Source organism: Eufriesea mexicana, unplaced genomic scaffold, assembly GCF_001483705.2.
Source record: "Eufriesea mexicana isolate 0111107269 unplaced genomic scaffold, ASM148370v2 scaffold11296, whole genome shotgun sequence".
Taxonomy (NCBI): domain Eukaryota; kingdom Metazoa; phylum Arthropoda; class Insecta; order Hymenoptera; family Apidae; genus Eufriesea; species Eufriesea mexicana.
This window is the reverse complement of record NW_016918917.1, coordinates 7,254-27,422: the sequence shown is the minus strand read 5'-3', so window position 1 is coordinate 27,422 and position 20,169 is coordinate 7,254. Positions and strand designations below refer to the sequence as shown.

Genomic DNA, 20,169 nt, shown 5'->3' with positions numbered 1-20,169 from the left:
AAGAAGCTCCTCCGACCGGTGTAACTACGATTCAAGGAAGACCGTGAATTCGTGGAACGTAGAGGACTAGGATGAAGCTCTGTTTAGAGAGCGAGTTCCTGCTCTGTGTCTCTGATCTCGGAAGAAGTTTGCCCGAGGAATAAGACCGGGAAGGACTACGTGGATCTTCCGTCGAATTTCCGCAAAATGAAACACGATGCAGCGACTCGGAGGTTTGGGATATTCGACTTTGGATGTCGATCGATCTTCGATCCCTCCGGATGAGATTTGTGCCGTGAATCTTCGCCATTAGACGAATATCGATGTACGCTTGACGTCTCGGACGTGAAAACGATAATCCGAAGGAAGGATATTCCAAGTACGATCGTTTCGTTCCGTTCCCTCTAGAAATTGCAATTTTCGCGGGGTTTCGCGTAGCGTGTAAGCCTGCCCCGATTAAATGCGAGGAAAGCACAACGCGAGTGTCTGCAAAGCGAAACCGTGGTCTCGGGTATATATCCGGAAAACGGTGCCACGCTCGAATTCGTCGCGAGCCTGTAAATTCGTGTAAATAAAGAGACGGAATGAACGAAATTCGTTCGATGGATCGTGATCGTTGTTCATTAAACCTTCCATCGGCTGGGACAGCGCAAGAAATCGATGATCTTATCCTTCAGCTGACGAAGGCCACTTTACTGATCCTCTACTATATCGTTGATCAGCTTAAAGACCACTTTAGGCGGGCCTGAATTACGCCTTCGTTTATGGTCGTTTGCGGAGCTGATCGAGTGTCGCGAATTCATCTGCGTGCTACTTAGCGCGTCTGCTGCGAGTCCTCGAAACTACCAGTGAAAAAATACCTCTCTTTCCTGCGACGAAAATGTCTAGAATACTTGGAACGAAGCATCGACTAACGTTGGAAAATCGGAGAAAATGGGGAATAATCGAGGAGGACTAAAAATGATTTAACCCCTTGCTCTACTATTTAAGATTCCACAGCGCGGGACCAAAACGTAAACAGAACTGTGCCGAGCCCACAAGCCATTCCACGACTCGGCAAATCTGTCTTAGGTTGTACCAATTGCACACGACTTACGCGGGGCACATCGGCAAACCACGGGCGTGACACGTGGTGTTAACACTTGGCCCGGCCGATGTACCACGTGCCAGACTCGTGATAGTCAGTTTCGACCCGACCGATGTACCACGGGCCAGGCTCGTGATAATCAGCTTTGGCTCGAAAACCTGACCACGAGCCTCACACGTGGTTGTAGACCAAAGGGTTAAATTCGCGGTGTCTGATGAACAATTCGTCTATCGACAACCACGAGGCCTCGAAGTAATTCGCATGAAAATCAGAGATACGTATCACTCTCCCGAAACTTTGCTTCGTTTTATCAAGAAGCTAACAGCTGACAAGATGAACGTCTGTTCGATATCTCGATGATAACGCGCTTTCGAAAACATTCGTCTGATAAAAGAAGAAAAACACGAGGCGAAGCGATGTACCCTCTATATCTTTTCACGTTCTCAAAGATAAAAAAGGAAACATTGCAAAATTAGGGACACGGAAAGAGGAATCACACGTTTACTTAGAATTCAAAAATGGCGCGCTAAAGCTACTTTGCGTAAAACTACTCGAACGAATTATCGGGCGTCTTATCGACGCGTATAAATGATTCGCCATAATTGCGACTTGTCAATTCTCCCCTTAATTGATTACGCAGCAACAAGCTAATTTTCAAATGTTTTCGCGATAGTTGTTGCACATATATTTAATGAACTCCGAAACGTGCAGTGTCGAGATACGAATACGTCGCATTCGAGATAAACAGCGTTATCTATTACAAGTATGCAAAATTAGCACGAAACTAATGACCGTCGTCTTTGCGGTAATCCTTCACTCCTTTCAGTGTCATCACGCGATAAGTGAATTTATCTCTCGAAGCTACTTGTAAGAGCATACATGTGCGTACATCGTCGTTGCAACTGATGCAAACCTTCCTCTTCGTTTCCTTCTTTCGATTTTAATTATTCCAGGAATACCGATTAATTGCTCGAGCAAAGCCTACAATTATTCCAGTTTATCTCTACTCCTCGCGATAGAATAAGGGGTTCTCTTTATCGATTCATCGTTTTATTCCCATGTTTCGTTTCTCGTAATTAGCAACGCCTCGTCCATGTCTACGATTTCATTTACTAATTGACCGATCAAAATTCTGTGAGAACGCTATGCTATCGATCCTTATCTCGAAAAATAACAAGTTTTCGTAATTAGCCGAACAACTTCGAAAGTCGTTGGACAATGACCATAATTCACCATTTTGCTGATTATTTGCTAAATGTCTTCCATTTGTCTTCCCCTTTGTTTTTCGCTAAAACTACGAAAAATTTAAAAATTCTATTTTCACGACACGCGGTATAATCTCTATTTCTACCTATCTTTATACCCGTATATTCGTCCTATTCGAAATTCTTCTTTGTCCCGAATTTTTGTATCAAAAATTCTTTCAGATTCGATTACTATGGCGAACGTTGGAACGTTCACAGTTTCAGCAAAGAATCTCGTGAATTGACAGCGGTAGATCCTTTCTCAGTTCTCGTGGAGGAGTAAGGTATAGAATTTCTGCCCTCCGAATAATTATAACCAGTAGCCGTGTAAACCTAACAGATGTGAATTCGAATCCCTGTCCAAACACGCTCCGAAAAGAAATGTCAATGTTGAGAGGATATACATTTGCTTACGGAAATATTTGAACGCCTGCGTGCGAGAAAACTGCTGCCAAATAAAACACGCGTGTTGGGCTGGAAAGTCCGAAAATAATTGCTACACCTGTAATATAACACAGGTGTCGGCGACGCATTGATGGAATTATAGAAAGAAATCTGATAACGAGTATGGAACTCGTCAAACGCGAATGTAAATATTTGATAAATGCTTGATAATACTCGAAGAAGTAGAAGAACGACTGTTAAAAATTTCTCAATTAAATATTAACATAAACTAATACAAAACAATGCGATATTTAAGTATCCTTGGTAAAATCGACGTTTAATATTATACAAATTCCGTATTTCCAATCAGATTTCTTTATTATTTCACCAACGCTTTTATATCACTTGTATCTTATCACAAATAAGAGGTTCAATATTTATATTTGCTTATCGAAATTTGCAAAAAGAACAGCGTTTGAAAACTTTCAGCGATGCACGAAACTTCTGGGGGAAAAGGTTGAATAAAATTGGTTGAATAGGACCAAGGATCCGAATTGTCAGTAAGGGGTTCGAAAATATCAGGATACTTGGAAGAAATCTGAATAGCTGGAACAAATCGAACGCATCGGATCATTCGAGACATTGGATTATTAACCTCTTGCACTCGACGACTTTTTCGTTACAGAAAGATGACGATTCAAAGATTTTCTGCGATGAAATGGATATTTTTTCAAGCTATGTTATTTTACTTCGATATTCCACGACGTCGTTGAATTATTTCGAATTTAATACACTGATATATGAACAATGATCTTTAGAATATTGTTAAATGGCGACTGGACGTGGCACAGGGTTGACACTTTGACTGCCATGCACTTTTTATATAGTATGCTCAGGGGGCCGCGATAAAATTTCCATTATTCTTAGAAAATAATGATGAATTATTAAACAATATGGCAAAGAAAAAAAAGATGAAAATTATTAATCTCTTCTATTTAAAATTCTTTATTTATTTACATTGTTTAATTTTCAAATATTTTTAGAATATAACAAATATAAATTTAAAAAATTATTATCGATGGACACTCGTGACCACCATAACCCTACTGAGGAAACCAACGCCGGTCACTGGTGACCACCATGGCAGTCAACGTGTTAAGCCATCACGATCGTACTTGAATTTCACGTGCTGAAAGTCGCTCCGAGTTCGAGCTTTTTTAGTTCGAATTTCGAGTTCTTTTGTTTCCCAATTAAATCGTCGCAAGTGGTAATGCGTGTTCTGTAACCTATTATCGATACGAAGGTTCAAAAACCGTTGAGTTTACGCAACCCCGATGCGATTACTGCATCCACGGTAAATCGATGATCGATCGTTATGATACAGAAATCGATGATGGTGACCATCATGACAGTCAACGTGTTAATACGTTAAGTCGACTGGAATATGGTTATCGAGGGAAGTTAATATTTCGAAGAAAATATGTCGAATATTTTTTACACTCTTTAACGCATAGCGGTGTAATATTCTTGCTGAATGTCGAAATTACTGGGAAATAAAAAAGGAACAAGAAGTGCGGACACAAAGTATAATAATAATAGTAATAAAGAAATCGTGTAGTATGGAGAAACTAACGTGTAATGTGTCGAGTGTGATCGAGTAGAGACATAAGCTTCGATTTGTTCGGCTTTTTAAGCCATAAGTTATTTCTACAATGATCGAATAGCAATTTTCTTTTGAAAATTATCTCGTATAAAGAATACGGTAACCGATTCAAGGTTTGTCTTAATTTCTACAATTTACAGAGAGGGAAAACCGCGAGATTTCTCTCCTTTTTCTACTTTTATTTCATATCTACGTGTCTGCTAAGAAACTCGAAATATTCCTATTTGAAATTCCCTTGATACCTCGTGTCGGAAATAAGCGACGAAGTTTCGCACAGGATTCATTTGAAGCTAAGGAACTCGAATCAGAAGATTCCAGCTATGAAATTACCAGGGTTTCGAATTTTTTCGTTCCGCCATTTTTATTTTTGATCAAATTAGAGGAGGTTTTTATCGATACAGGCTTATGATTATGCAAATTAGTAATACTTAAACGGAATTGCCTCGTTCGTGTATTAACTCCACTTATGTGCGTTCAGACTATTAATTAAATATCTTCCTCCTCTGTTTAAATACGGTGCAAATGCACAATTAAATTGCATTCCGTACAATTTAAATTCGAAGAGGGTAAATAATAAAATGGTAGGAAATTTATTCGCGAAATCGTAGATATGAAAATGACGGTGGCATCTTTCACCCTGTACTCCGTATTTATGACTGATAATTAAGGGGTTAAACACACGTTACTTCATTAGATCATTACTTCCAGTGTTAATGACTATTATATACCTAACACACGTTTAATGAACAAACACGTACACCAACAAACAAACGTACGAAAAACTCGTTAATCTCTTGCACCATAATGACGCTGTACATTTTTCTTACCACACAACGTGCAAATGAATTATAATATATTCATTATGCGACTAAAATTATACATATTATTAAACACATTTTAATACGATCAAGACTCGTACAAGTATAAAATCTTTTATAGTTTTATCGAGGCTAATTTATTCGAGGAGAAGAGAAAATTATTAATTTATTAAAGGTCAATTATATTTATCTGCTTTTTCAATCCACCAATTTTTCATGATTAAATAAAAATTAGGTTTCTTCTTAATCCACCAATTTTTCAGCATCAAACACAATAGGAATAAAATAAAAATTAGGCACTTTTTTAATCCACCATTTTTTCACGATTAAATAATATAATAAAAATAAAATAAAAATTAGGCGTTTCTTTAATCCACCACTTATTCATGATTTAATATGATAAAAATAAAATAAAAATTAGGCATTTCTTTAATCCACCACTTTCTCACGATTAAATATAACAAAGATAAAATAAAAATTAGGTACTTTTTTAATCCACGAATTTTTTACGATCGAATGAAAACTAGATTACTATTTAATCCAGCAATTTCCCACAATTAAATCGCAACGCAAGGGGTCGAAATAAAACATTCGATGACCAGGTACCAGAGTCAATTGGGAGACAGCCGGTTCGCGGTCATTTAACTCGTTCTAAACAGGATAGTAATATGTTTCGATTAATTGGCCTTGCTTCAATGGTGCCACTGTCCGACTTATTATCCGCGTCGACCGCTCGTCGACAGGATAATCGCCTGTTTTACAACGTCACCGGATTTTGGGCTTAAACAGCGAACCGGAGAAGACCGGCTAGCTTTTCAAAGACTTCCATCCCGTTCACCCCCGTTCCTCCCTTTCCCCGTGCATCTCCGCGTGGTTAATAGGATATTTTCGGTCAACGCTGCGTCCACAGGGTGCAACTTCCACTTTACGTTACCCTCTGCCGCTTTCGAAGCGCGTCAAGTCCGCTCCTCGTCCCCCTAAGTCCATTTCAACGTTAAATATCGTCCAAGCCATCGGCTTCGATCCGTCACAAGCGCGTTAAATCTCTGGATCGCGACGATGGACTTCGCTCCGGTCAAAGACCCAGTCTTCCACGGATCTTGTCACGACTTCGTTAATCCTGCAAAATTCCAGTGGAAAAGTTCGCCACGCGTTCTGGAATCGGCCTGTTTACCCCGGGCAACAGAGATCTGGAGGAATCGAATTTCTGCGTCTCTCTCGGTACACCGTGTATTTTGCTTCCCAGCAAGGCAAATAAATCTTCACGCGCGGAGAACGTGGAATTACGATTTCTCGCGGGTGCTTTTTGATCCTTGGCTTTCATTTTAGAACGGACTATGAGACGCGAGAAATATTACCGGTTTATACCGTTTCCAGCTTTTTGCGGGAAAGGGGAATTCAGTTTCGTCGTACGAATCCTTCATCCTAAGGAATATAAATTAATCCTTCCAACTCGTCGATATCTCGTCGCTATACCAATTACGCGACCATAATTATATCTCACGCGAGTCAAAGCAGAATTGTGCAAAATTTGAAGAATTTTTAAAATCCTTGCCCAATTTTATCTTGAATGGAACACATATATGACGTTAACTGAAATTAATTCCTCGATGCGTAATTCTTCGTAATGGAATCACAGGGCAAACTTGAAAATCGAAGATCTTGTACTTCAATTACGGGGTAAAATGGTAAAATCTTGTAGCAAGAATGCCGTTGAATATTTTGGAAGTTTAGGAAGAAGGTGGACGCAAAGGGAGCGAAACGAATCAAGATTCGTCTGCGTAACGGGGCGTTCTGCTCGCGACTCGGATAAGAAACTCGTTCCATTTCGGTTCAGATAGGCGAGTTGCTTGAACAAATAACCGATCCACGAAAGTACCAGCGGAGAAGACAATGGCACAGGATCGTCTTGGGCCGTTTCCTCGTCGCGTGTGCCCTCGAAACGGTGAAAGCGGCTAACAAAGAATCGCGTTGTAATTATTTTAATGCCAGAACAAAAGCGTGCTCGCGATAAATCTGTGAAATCGGAAGAACGATTCCACGAGTCGGCGAGAAGATTCCTGATCGCGACCTCGAAATCCAATTCCTCGTCTCTCGTCAAATTGGAAAAAGGAGCAAAAATTCGTAGCTTTCCCGATAATTTTATTCCACTTTCCAGCCCGCGGCGTCTTCGATGATTATTAGCTCGTATGTATAACATCGTTTTATCTGCGTGGCCGAGCGTATTTCGGGATTAATCGAAATTTCGTCGTGCTCTTTTTCCCAGAGATAAACTGCAACGATCTGACTGCTTTATCGAATAATAAATTGCCGCCAAGATAAATCTATTTATTCCTCGGTTTAATTAAAAGATTTTTCTACGCATTTCGAAGATCCCGGAATGAAATTCCGATCGGAGAGAGAAATTTGAGGAAGAACGATCTACGTGGATCGCGATGATAAATTACGAATCGATGCAAAATTAAACACTGCCCCAGACGCGTTAAAGTTTCACGAGACGATGGGTCTGTTGGAAAGATAAATTCGCGATCTATTCGACGATCTGTCGACGATCTACATTTACGGAGAAGCACATTAGGCAGCTGCAAGGCCAGTTATCTAATAACAAAGCATCGATCAGACGCTGCAAGCTCGTGAGCTATTATTAATAATTTATTTTTCATTCTCAAGCGACGCTGCTGGCAAAATGGCCGAGGTTTAATAACACGAATTACGAACAAGTGGCCTCGTCGATCGATTATCGGCAAATAAATTAAATATCGGTCGAAAGTTTCGGCTTGTTCGATTTTCGCGCAACTAGTCCGCACCGCAGCGAATTTCTACGTAACAACGATGAAACGCGATATTCGAGAGTAATCGATAATTCGGGTATTCGAATTTTAATAGGAGAGACAGAGGAAAGAGAGAAAAATTGGGGAGAAAAATGAGGAAACGAAGAGAAACTGTCAGGGGAGTAATTATTGCTCGATAAATCAGACGCAAATTAAAAAACACGCAATTTATGGCCATTAAAGCTTCGTCAAATTTGATTTACCACTGGCACGAACTTATCACGCGAAGATACACTTTACCCTTTGTATAAACGAGCGACATTCGAAACAAATAATTTACCAAATGGCCGATAGGGGAAGATGAGAACATTCCTACGTCTTATGCAATTCAGCATGATTAAAAATGACTGGAAAGGCGCTTTATCGAGATGACTACACATTTTTCCTGCTATTTACTTCGTCTCGAGAGGGAACCGAGATAAGGTGATCGTCACGATTAATTCGAGAAAAATATAAATCGCGGGGTACGAGCCTGGAGTTTATAGGGTACTAGATCTTCGTTTTCTCGATAACGCTCGTATTATCTTCGAACACCGTTACTTATCGCGTTACATTACTGCTCGTCAATGAACGATGATAGTCACGAGCCATGGCCAGTCATTAATGGCGATTCTTTCGCTGCCCGAACAATGATGATCCTTCGCTCCGTTCCATCGATAAATCGCACACAAAAGCAGTCCAAAGGCTGCTAATATCGAATATTCCGATGCGACTCGTTCACTTTCCACGATTTCATAACGCGTAGTGCAAACTCGCGCGATGGTTGAATAAAACATTCCTAAAATTCGCTCGAAATTCTACATTTCCCGACACATTTTCTGCCCTTCACCCTTCGCGCACCCCGCCGACCCTTTCCCTGGCGAATAAAAGGGAGAGTTATTGCACGTACAGGAGCTATCGGGTTTCCCGTCAGTTGCATAACCGATAAACAACGTAGCTCATCGTCCACTATTATCGCCACTATTAACCAAGTTTCTACGTCGAAGACTTTATCGTGCACGCACGCGTTCAATAAATCCGGCCAAGTACGTTCTTCCGATATCGCGCTCGATTTCATTGCCCCCGAAACCTTGAACGACGTTATTAATTGTGCAACTCATCGCGAAGCAGCTTCCTTGTGCGTCTGCAGAATCGTTTTACGTGTGTGGGTGGTCGAGGACAATTATGGGAACGCGCCACATAAGTGCGACAATATTCCCCACTTATGTGGCGCGATGGAAGAAATTAAGAAACGAAAATTCGACGACTTTCGATAATCTCTGGCGATATGGCGACAGGAAGAAAGCTAAGATACGGAAAATACATATAGCATCGCGTCGCATAAGGAGGGAATATTTTTGCACTTATAAGGCGCGATGAAAGAAATTAAGAAGCTAAAATTCGACGACTTTCGATAGTCTCTGGCGATATGGCGACAGGAAGAAAGCTAGGGAAAGGAAAATACATAGCATTGCATCGCATATGTGGGAAATATTCTTCTTGCACTTATGAGGCGCGATGAAAGAAATTAAGAAACGAAAATTCGACGACTTTCGATAGTCTCTGGCGATATGGCGACAGGAAGAAAGCTAGGATAAAAAGAATACATGTAACATCGCGTTACCTTAGTGGGGAATATTTTTGCATTTATGTAGCACGATGAAAGAAATTAAGAAACGAAAATTCGACGACTTTCGATAATCTCTGGCGATATGGCGACAGGAAGAAAGCTAAGATACGGAAAATACATATAGCATCGCGTCGCATGAGTAAGGAATATTTCTGCACTTATGTAGCACGATGAAAGAAATTAAGAAGCTAAAATTCGACGACTTTCGATAGTCTCTGGCGATATGGCGACAGGAAGAAAGCTAGGGAAAGGAAAATACATAGCATCGCATCGCATAAGTGGAGAATATTCTTGCACTTATGTGGCGTGAGACTATACGTATTTTCCTTTAAGTAGCTTTCCTCTTGTCGCCATATTGCCAAAGTCTATCGAAAGTCGTCGAATTTTTGCTTCATAATTTCTTTCATCGCGCCACATAAATGGGGAATATTCTTGCACTTATGTGGCGCCATGATATACGTATCTTCCATTTCTTAGCTTTCCTTCTGTCGTCATATCACCAGAGACTGTCGAAAGTCGTTGAATTTTCGCTTCTTAATTTCCTTCATGCAATTCTTCATTTCCTTTCGCGGGTGTTATATTTTTGAACAGAATTTTCTATCGCGATTGGGATTTAAACGGTCATCGACAAGCCCCGAGTTCGGAGATATGGAGATAATTGGATTCTAATTTCAGAGACTCGAAAATTCAGGAATATGGAGGTTATTAGATTATAATTTCAGAGACTGGAAAATTCAGAGACACGAGGTCTCTGGGATTAATAATTTCGATGCTATAGTAATCGCGAAAATAGGAGAGCCTACCAGCGATCTCAGGATATGGAGATTCGGGGATTTCTGAGGGAAAACTGTAACAATTGGCCGAGTGTTTACCGATTCCGACGATTCGGTAATCCCGGGATTATCAATCCCACGTTTATTCCACGCGAAGGGTTTCCACTCGTGTTTTTAGATCCGCGATAATTCGCTAATTCCGGGTAATCGTCGGCGTTGCGATAATCGTTGCGAGCCGGATTATCGAGGAATTTCTGGATAAGAAAAATCGTATCGACCAGTGCGTTCCATTTTCCCGAGGTCTCTGCACGGTGCTCAATGGGAACTCATCTTTCGAAGAAAGATATAATCGTAAGAAGCTATACTATTTTCCTTCGCGAATTTCCTTCGTATTCACTGAGAAAGGAACTCCAGTCTGGCCTAGTTCCTCGAGCCACCCTGTACATGTATATCTCGAACAATGTGAAAGGACTTGGACTCAACTTCGTTCTTCGACTACTGATACGATGTCTACCATGGAGCGTTATACAACACGGAGTTATATCTATGTGAAAAGGCGTTGTTCCAAATTTCGTTGAAAAATAGCGAAAACGCAACTGGTAAAATAATCGAAGAGTCCTTTGGAAGAAGGACCCACCTATTTTCCAAAATTGTGTCTCGAGATGCCTAAAATTATTTGTTATACGTTAGACGAAAGTTATATTACCTATATAAAAGCACATTGTTCCTAATTTCGTTAAAAAATTGCGAAAACGTAAGTAGTAAAATAATTGAAAAGTCCTTTGGAAGAAGGACCCACCTATTTTCCAAAATTGTGTCTCGAGATGCCTAAAATTATTTGTTATACGTTAGACGAAAGTTATGTTACCTATATAAAAGCATATTGTTCCTAATTTCGTTAAAAAATTGCGAAAACATAACTGGTAAAATGATCGAAGAGTTCTTTGGAAGAAGGATATACCTATTTGCCAAAATTATGTTCTGAGAAACCTAAAATGACGGTTAACGGATTGTGGACCATTTAATACGTATCATTCACAAGCCGAGTGAAATGAAATAAAAATAATACCAAAACGATAAAAAATAACAGGACATGCAAGGGTACATATATGATATAATGTAACAAAATAAAATGAGAGTTAAAATAGAAATGAAAATGAAAATTAAAATAATAATTTCTTTCTTCAAAGTTAAAATTCTCTTTGCTTGCAAACTTGTGGTATCGATAAAAAGTCTATATAGATTTTACCACAACCAAAATTATCATTTTTCAACTCGCGATTAAAAATTCTTATCAATTATCGATAACTTGATCAATCGTAGTAAGTTTGTCATCGATATAAATATGATTGTAATAACGAATATGCTATTAAAATGCGACAATCGGGAAGGGAGCCCAACCAGAAAAAAGTTTTTCTTCCAAAGAGCTTCTCGATTGTCACGAAGAATGCACCTTCTAGGTAAAGATCGAGGACGCTTCTTATCTCCCTATTGTTAGACAAGTAATATCGAAACTGCTGTTTGGCCGCTGCTGTGAAAGATAAATTTGTTAAAGGGAATTAACCCCGGCGCGTTGCTTCGTAAATGGAATTGGGGGGTGACTGGCCAGAAACTCGATTAAACGGACTGTGCTGTATTCTGATGCTTGCCCTACAAAACTTAAGGACCTGCCTACGAAATACGTCCTGGGCTAAAGATATATCGATCACCGGCTTGCAAATTGCACGCTTTAACCCTTTCAATCGGCCCTATTGAAAGGAGGATTGCATAACCCCGATAGAACTCGTGGTTTAAACGCGATATGAACCGCAAATGCCAGCGAAAAGTACCATTTTCATTCACCATTTTTATCCTTCTACTTCGACCATCTGGGTCAGGTTGGAACATTCTGCCTGTTCGATTTAAAGGAACCTTAATAGCAAATGGTAACACAACAAGCTCAGCGTGAAACCGCCATTTTTAGAGCCCACAGCCTATCCAACTCGAGTTCTCGGAACTTTACCGTGCCAAAAACCAGTAATTCTAGGTCAACGACCCACAAATGCTATACCAGCAACTTCGGATCGCTGAATTCTTTAGACCCAGCACTCCGATCTTTACTTTTCATCGTTGGACACGATGGCCGAACGTCAGACCAGGCACGTTCGAGCCTTAATTTTCGAGTCCATCATGGCGGAGGACCGCGTCGATGATTACCCGACGAAATTATCCTAGCGAAATGAAATTTCCTTGAAACGAGACGAAACCTTCCTCCCAGAGGCCTAACTCGATTTTAATCTAATTCTAATCTGGAACTAACCCAGATTTCTGCCACGTTTAAATCCAATTAACCATCGTTTCCCGGTGTCGCGTCGCGACTTTATTAATTAAATAACGATGGAAAATAAAGAAGGAAGAAAGCACACGTGAAAACGTGTCGACACGCCGTGAATGTCTAACAGTCATCCGAGGTTCGACTTGGCTCACGAGTTTGAGAAGAAAAATCGAAAAAGTCGGGAAAATCGGGGGAGTATTAAAATACGGGCGAGCCGGAAATTTTTATCTCTTTCAAATTTTCCCGCCTTTGTGCCCGGGTCCAATTTCGTTGCACGCGAGATTCGAAACGGGCAAAATCGGGGATGCAATATCGAAACGATCGACTCGAACGAGTGGAATTCTAATTTCGACGCAGGCGTGGTAATATTAATCCAGGCCAAATGAAATTCGGCCGATCCGGTGTAATTACGTGCCTCGTAAATATTAACAATGGACGCGAGTTGGCGGATTTTCGTTTCGACCAGGAACACAATGGAATCGCTCTTTCAGGAAAACGAAAAACCATCGACTCGTTCGAGGTAACGAGTTTCTGATGCGCGTTCGTGTTTTCCTTTTCCCTTTTTTTTCTCTCTTTTTTCCCTGCTCCTCTTTGTCGGCGGCTCGGGAAATATTATATGACTCCTCGCCAGCGAAATATTTCCTCGTGGCAGGCTATTCAAAAATTAAAAACTCGCTTATATATCTGGAGAATAATAAAAAAAATAATAACAGGAAGAAAAAGGGAATAAAAACGGGACTTGGATATAGAGATTGAAAATCGGGGGCGCGAAAATTCGCGGAGAAAAAATTTCATGCCAATTACGCGGTAATTACAGTCAGTATTCTCGATTTTTATTTTAATTAAAAGGTAACGGGACCTCTGGTGTTGAAAAAAGAAAACACGAAGTAACAAGCGCTCCGCGAGCTGCGCATTTTATTCCTCGTATCGGCGCGGAGAAAATAACAATTACCAGAGATTAAAGTGGTACATAAACGGTTTTGGGGCGAAGCAAAATAAAGAATCGCAATGCTAGAAAAAAGATAGAAGCAGAGCATCGATGCGCGTATACGTGGCTGCGTGTATATACGTGTACGAAGGTAGTCGGAATCTTCTGCGAAAGTTGGACGAGACGAGCGGTAATCACGTCGCATTTAAACATCAATTTGTGTCAGCCTTTAAACCTTTAAAGGTCCGCAGATTTATTAGAAACTGTCAGTGGCGGCCGGCTGCCACGCCAGCCGATCAATTCTTCCTGCAAAGCAATCGCGTCCCACTGAACCGTCACGCTTCTTCGAGTTAAAGGGTCCGAAGATTTATTAGAACCGGTCAGTGGCGGCCGGCTGCCACGCCAGCCGATCAATTCTTCCTGCAAAGCAATCGCGTCCCACTGAACCGTCACGCTTCTTCGAGAATTTCTCGCACGACACGTCGGAGTCCTTTCCATTCACCTGTACCCCGCCAAGTTATGCACGTAGGTGTGAGCATACGGTGGCGTACATGTAAATAGGTTACGCCTTTGTCCGTGTATACCACACGGACGAGCATTCATCGGTCGACCAACGCGCGACGGAACACAACAAACCGTGAAAACACTCCAACTACGGGCTGACAGGGCAAGAATCCGGCCGGAATACACGGTCGAAAATCGATGCAGCGGGAGGAACGCGTGAAACGCGGCGTACCACGCGACTAAAGCGGTGCCGGATCGCGAGAGTACTTACCTAACCTTGCTGCAGGATCGCTTCTCCGTTTGCGTTATCCGCGTTCTCTTCTGTCCACGAGGAAACTTCCATGTACCGATTCCCTTCCCGATCGATCTCAATGCCGTGCAGAGGGAATACCCTTCGGTGCGTGTACCTTCAGGGGAGGCATCGAGACGGAGAAACGTTCATGGATAACGGTATATCCCTGCCATGTCGAAAAAAACACGAAAAAGAGCCACACGATTTGCCGCCCGCACGCGCGCGCGCGCTCACCGACTCCGCTACTCACAATCAGTGGCACACTGAAGCCGCTGAAGCGTACCTCGTCGCGCACGCATCTGTCCGTCACGTCCGACAAGATCTCCCACGGAATTGAAAGCGTCCGTACGCTTTTGCCTCTCCCGCGCCTCTACATTACGCTTTGCACGCCGAGGTAACCGTCTCGCTACGATAACGAGCTACACTCGCGACACTCGGTCGCCGACTAAACGTGTTGCTCCCGAGTGTGGAGACATCTGGTAGTGGAGAGAGGAACTAACAGCGCCGTCGGTGGGTTTCAATTGAACTACCGACCGTGAATGGAGATCGTGCATGGAGTACCTACGTTCGTGTGGAATTTTTTAGTTACCATACTTGATTTATGGTTCACCGTTGCAGTATTTCTAATGGAATTTGTTACTCTGGTTTACAGCGAATGAATCTTTGATATATAGACGAACGAATAAATTGTTAAACTTTTTATTACGACAAATTCTAGAGAGTATATACTTGGTTATAATAAGAGTGTAAATATTAATAAAGATAACGGTAGCTGTCTATGAAACAAGGAATGGAATGATGTCTGAAGCTCATTTACTATTCAGATTTCGTATTAGAAGAATCACGAACATTTTTATACGGTTCTGAAATGCGAATGAGGTAGGTTAGAATATTGTTGATTGAATATTCCTAACAGCGAGTAAAGAGAAGTACAGCATTCTAAATGTTTCTAAAATGAGATAACATTTAGCTTCATGATTGCAAAAAAACATTATTCTGTTGAAATTGTTAAATATAATTATAAAATTGGTGATATTTTGCTTTCATAATGTATGTTACATACAAATTTTGCTTCGTGTTAAGCTACTTGAATCTAATTTAGAACCTGTCTTGTTGTATTAATTTCAGATACTAGTTTCTTAATAAAAGGATGTCTGATTTTTCCATTAATTTTTCCTCTAATTTTTCAGGAATATTATCTCTTTTTTCATATTTATATGCTTGCATAATTAAGTTTGTCCAGATTTTTAACATATTTTGCTTCTGGAGATTCTTGTTTCTCATATTTCTATAAATAAAAAAACAAACAACGATATCAGAAATGGAAGCTAATGATTACAATACGGAACATTTCTATTATTATGAGTCCTTTATCCCCAAGAAGTTCACAAATATTCTCCATTGCTTCATCTTCCCATTTGTGTTTGATGTCAAGTGAAATACCACAATGAGAAGTTATATTCTCCTACAATAAATTCTGCCCAGTTACGTACATCCTATACTATTTATAGATCTGGAATATTACTACAAACCCATCCTGTTCTTCTGACTGTATAATTTCCTTGAATATTTCTTATTCCTGAAGTTAGAAAATTTTGTATAACTCAATGAAAGTGAATTCTATTAAAATAAGGTATAAATAAATAAGGAGAAGATGAAAGAATTAATAAGAAGCCACTGCAAAAGCATGTCACAGCCAGAAGATAGTTGACTGTCGAGCATTGTGTGGTGAAGAGAGTTACAATAAGTATATGTCTAGAGCTAAATGTAAAAAGGTATTATATTATTTCCTTTATTGCTGCTGGTGTGCCAAAGACCTTTTTTTGTCATTTGTTAGACAAATGCTTCATGTAATTTACAATAACAATATGTACAATAATTCACACATTGTTTTTTGTATAAAGAAAGCTATGTAAGTCTTGAGAACATTATTTTCTAACGTATATAAGTGGTTGAAACTACAATTTCAACGTAACCATTTAGTCAAACCTATTCAGAGAAAGTATATCTATCACTCAGTTGTATTATAGCTACAAACATTTTTTCCATTGCTAATAAGATGGGTTTACGTTCAGTTTCAAGAATACTTACGACAAACATAAAATGTTATTGTTAAAATTAAGATTGATGAAATAGTACTTTTAATAAAACATTTTACCTAACTTATGCCCTTTACCTCATGATACTCAATTTTTGAAAAATAAAAACAATTAACAGTCAATTATGTAAAACATCTAATTGTTTATACAACATGTATCATCCACCAAGTAATACAAAAATACTAGCAACTAACATGTAAAAATGTACAAAAAATAACAACAGACGAACTTCGAAATCAAGAAATCATAAAAATTTCACTGTAAGAAAAATAAATTAAGCATAAGGAAAAGGTAATGTCTATTTTTCTCTACACCCTCTTAATAACCATAACAAAGATCAGAGTTACACCTCTTCAGTGTTCATATGTTAAATTTATTTACTTTCATCTATAACATAATGTTGCGTAGATAAAAGGGGAAATCTAAGGTTATTCTGTTAAAAAGATAAACTCAATATGCCCCTAATGCAACCTGTTGTACCGCCCTATTTGAATATCTCTTATTTGTACCGTCCGTGTGTCGTCCCGATTATTTCGAGGTGTGGTGCGGAAAAGGAACAAGATCATGAGGTACACATTCGCACGAAAACGTGCAGAAGACTGTTTCTTATCCCGCGAGAATTGTATGTCACAAGAAGAACGCTGTACTGCGCATGATCTATTAGCTTTACTTTATCAGCAGTGCATGCATGTAGCGCGAAAGCATAGCGATAGACATGACACGTTCAAACGAGAGAAGCGGAGGATATCGGACCTGGGATATTGTTGAGATTTCTTTGCAATAAAAGTATATTTATTAACGATAAGATTAACATAGCGAATACTCGCGTATACGGTAAGATAATAATATGAAGTCACTAATCAGTAGGAGTATTGGAGTGGACATTGTTCTCTAGATTCACTGCCAAACACTGGGCTTCCTGAGTCAATGGAGTCTGGTTTATTTCTTTATTACCAGAGTCCCATGACTCGTGATCATACAGACCACCCTGACATCACTTGGACTAAACCCTAGTCTGTAAATTAAAAAGCCTGTAAATTATCAATAGACCAAGGGTATGCTGGCCCGAGTTGATCTAAGCTCCTACCATCATAGTAAGAATAGCAAAACCATGAAGTACTTGGAGACACAAGATTGGAGGCAGTCATAACCTAGCAGTCAAATTAATATTATTACTAACAAATTGTTCGCATTGTAAATTTAATACAACTAAGAGTAAGACAAAATAAGCATAAGACCGTAAAATTGGACTTGATAGAGCATACACAGGTAACGAACTACACACGCTACCTTAGAGGCAATAACGAATTTGTATTGTTTCGACTTCTGTACTTAGTCCAGAACGAACAGGCAAATTTCTGGAAAGCCAAATGATTTAAAAAATGTTTGAAGTGGTCAGGGAAGCTGCCTCTTGGCTAATCAGCGAATAACCTTCGTAAACCTTCGTTAAAAACAACGAACAGACTTCGATGAACGCTGTCTTAATCGATGTACCTATGTAAATTATGACTAAAGTCTAAACAACATAAATCACAGAAACATATCTTATCGATCTCTTCTCCCTAATTTAATAGACGAAAATCTACAACACTAAGATCGCAGCCAATTAGCTCGTATTACTTGCTATGTAATTTGTATTTGTATCAAGTCTATTAGTTATGTATGACATAACTATAGTGATACAATTAGAAATTATATGTCAAATAATAACGATTGCCCAGGTCACACCACGAGGAGGTGCTGCGAATGGAGACCCACCCTATCCACGACCCATCCTCCCTTCCTTTCATGTAAAAATTAACAAGCAAATAAATTTCTCTTTTGATGCACGGTTGCAAAGCGTTCAATTTTTGATCGCCGTGTAAATCAGACATCAAAGGAATTTAAACAAAAAACCGACGCGGAAGACTAAACCTACAAGTAAAAGATAAATTAAACCTGGAAATAAAAGATAAATTAAACCTGGAAATAAAAGACAAATTAAACCTGGAAATAAAAGATAAATTAAACCTAGAAATAAAAGATAAATTAAACCAGGAAATAAACGATAAATAGAATCTGGAAACAGAAGACAAATTAAACATAAAAGAAATAGATAAATTATGTGAGATGATATTATTTTATAATTTGCAATATTGCACAGTTTCATTTCCATAAAATATATACCAATCGATAACTAGAAAGCAAAAAAAAGCAAGTGATGTTTCGTTCAAACAACAACACTTCACGTACATATTGGCCTGAAAACGTAGAATAGTTGATAATTAAATAATTAAAAAAAAAAAACAAAGAGAAATGAAATATTTCTCGAAGCATTAGATATATTCTACTTACTTAATACTACCCAATAGTACTTAATATTACCCAATACTACTTAATACTATACAATACTACTTAATGCTACCCACTTCATGCAACACTTCATGCACCCCAATACTACTTAATATTACTTATTACTATAAAATTTTACTTTGCTTAAAGACTAATGTGCCAGCACTGATCTTATAACTAGTAACTTATAACTAACTTAATCATAATCCTAACTTGACATAAAAACTCATAACCATAAATTATCATTAATTTCAGAATAGCGTACATATTTGAAAAAATAATTCACCTTATATTTAATATCTAAAGGAAAAAACAAACCCAACCAACAAAGAAAATTCAAAGATAATAAATACACGGGAGACTAAATGTGACTTCTAGTCTCCAGTAATCCAAAGAATTTAAAACAAAAATAGTCAGCCCTACTTACATCAAAATTAAAAATGTTTTATAATTCCAAACATAGAAAGTCAAGGATATTTTTTACAATATCCTATCAAAAATCAGATGAATTTTGATAAAACTTTTACTTATCAAGAATCTAGAGGGTTTCAGCATAACCTTCCTATAACAAATCTAGAGAGAATTTCAAACATCCTATATACACAGGAAACCAAGGATATGATCAGAAAAATCTGAATATTAAAGAGACACTGGGTAGGGATTGAAACCACCCACACTGTTTCCGTTGGCACCATAACGTTGCCTAAACACAACACACTGTAGAAAAAGTAATATAATGATTATAAATAATAATCTATATGATTATAAATAAAAATGGTAGTAATGATTATAAATAAATAAATAAATGAGGCTCATATATCACTCTCCATTATTTCATTTCCTTCCATGAATATTATTTCACTTCTGAGCCTCTGACATACTCACGTAAGTTCAAATATTCGTAATGGTTTTAAACATGGTGATATGAAAGCGTTGTAAATTAATAAATCTGAAACAAACTTAATTACTGGATTAATAGTTGGAGAAACAAAACAAAACAATGACAGCTGAAAGAACACATGCCACATATTAACAAGAATTTCAATAACAGTCAAAAATATTTTGTCAAAAACTTGCAACTGAAATAATTACACTTATGTTGCAATTCATTTGCATTTATTTTTATAAACAAAAATCAATAATTTTCCCGAACTTGTAAAAAAAAAGTGCAACTTTTATTAGATCCACGAAGAGTCGAATTACACACACACGCGAAACGATTATTACGCAAATTTTAATCTTGCAAAATAAACGAGTACCGCGAATGAATTTTTTTAATGCAAATCGAAATTCGTAAATTAATAATATTAAGG

At 38.7% G+C, this 20,169-nt stretch overlaps 1 protein-coding gene across 1 annotated transcript in view; it reads right to left on the bottom strand.

The window, feature by feature from the left end:
- The window catches only part of fdl (fused lobes), a 37,551-nt gene extending 23,075 nt beyond the window's left edge, over window positions 1-14,476 (bottom strand). The window contains exon 1 of the mRNA XM_017908610.1: window positions 14,406-14,476. The gene's annotated coding sequence lies outside the window, so the exon portion shown is untranslated. The remainder of the gene's footprint in view (window positions 1-14,405) is intronic.
- Between the last annotated feature and the right edge of the window lie 5,693 nt (window positions 14,477-20,169).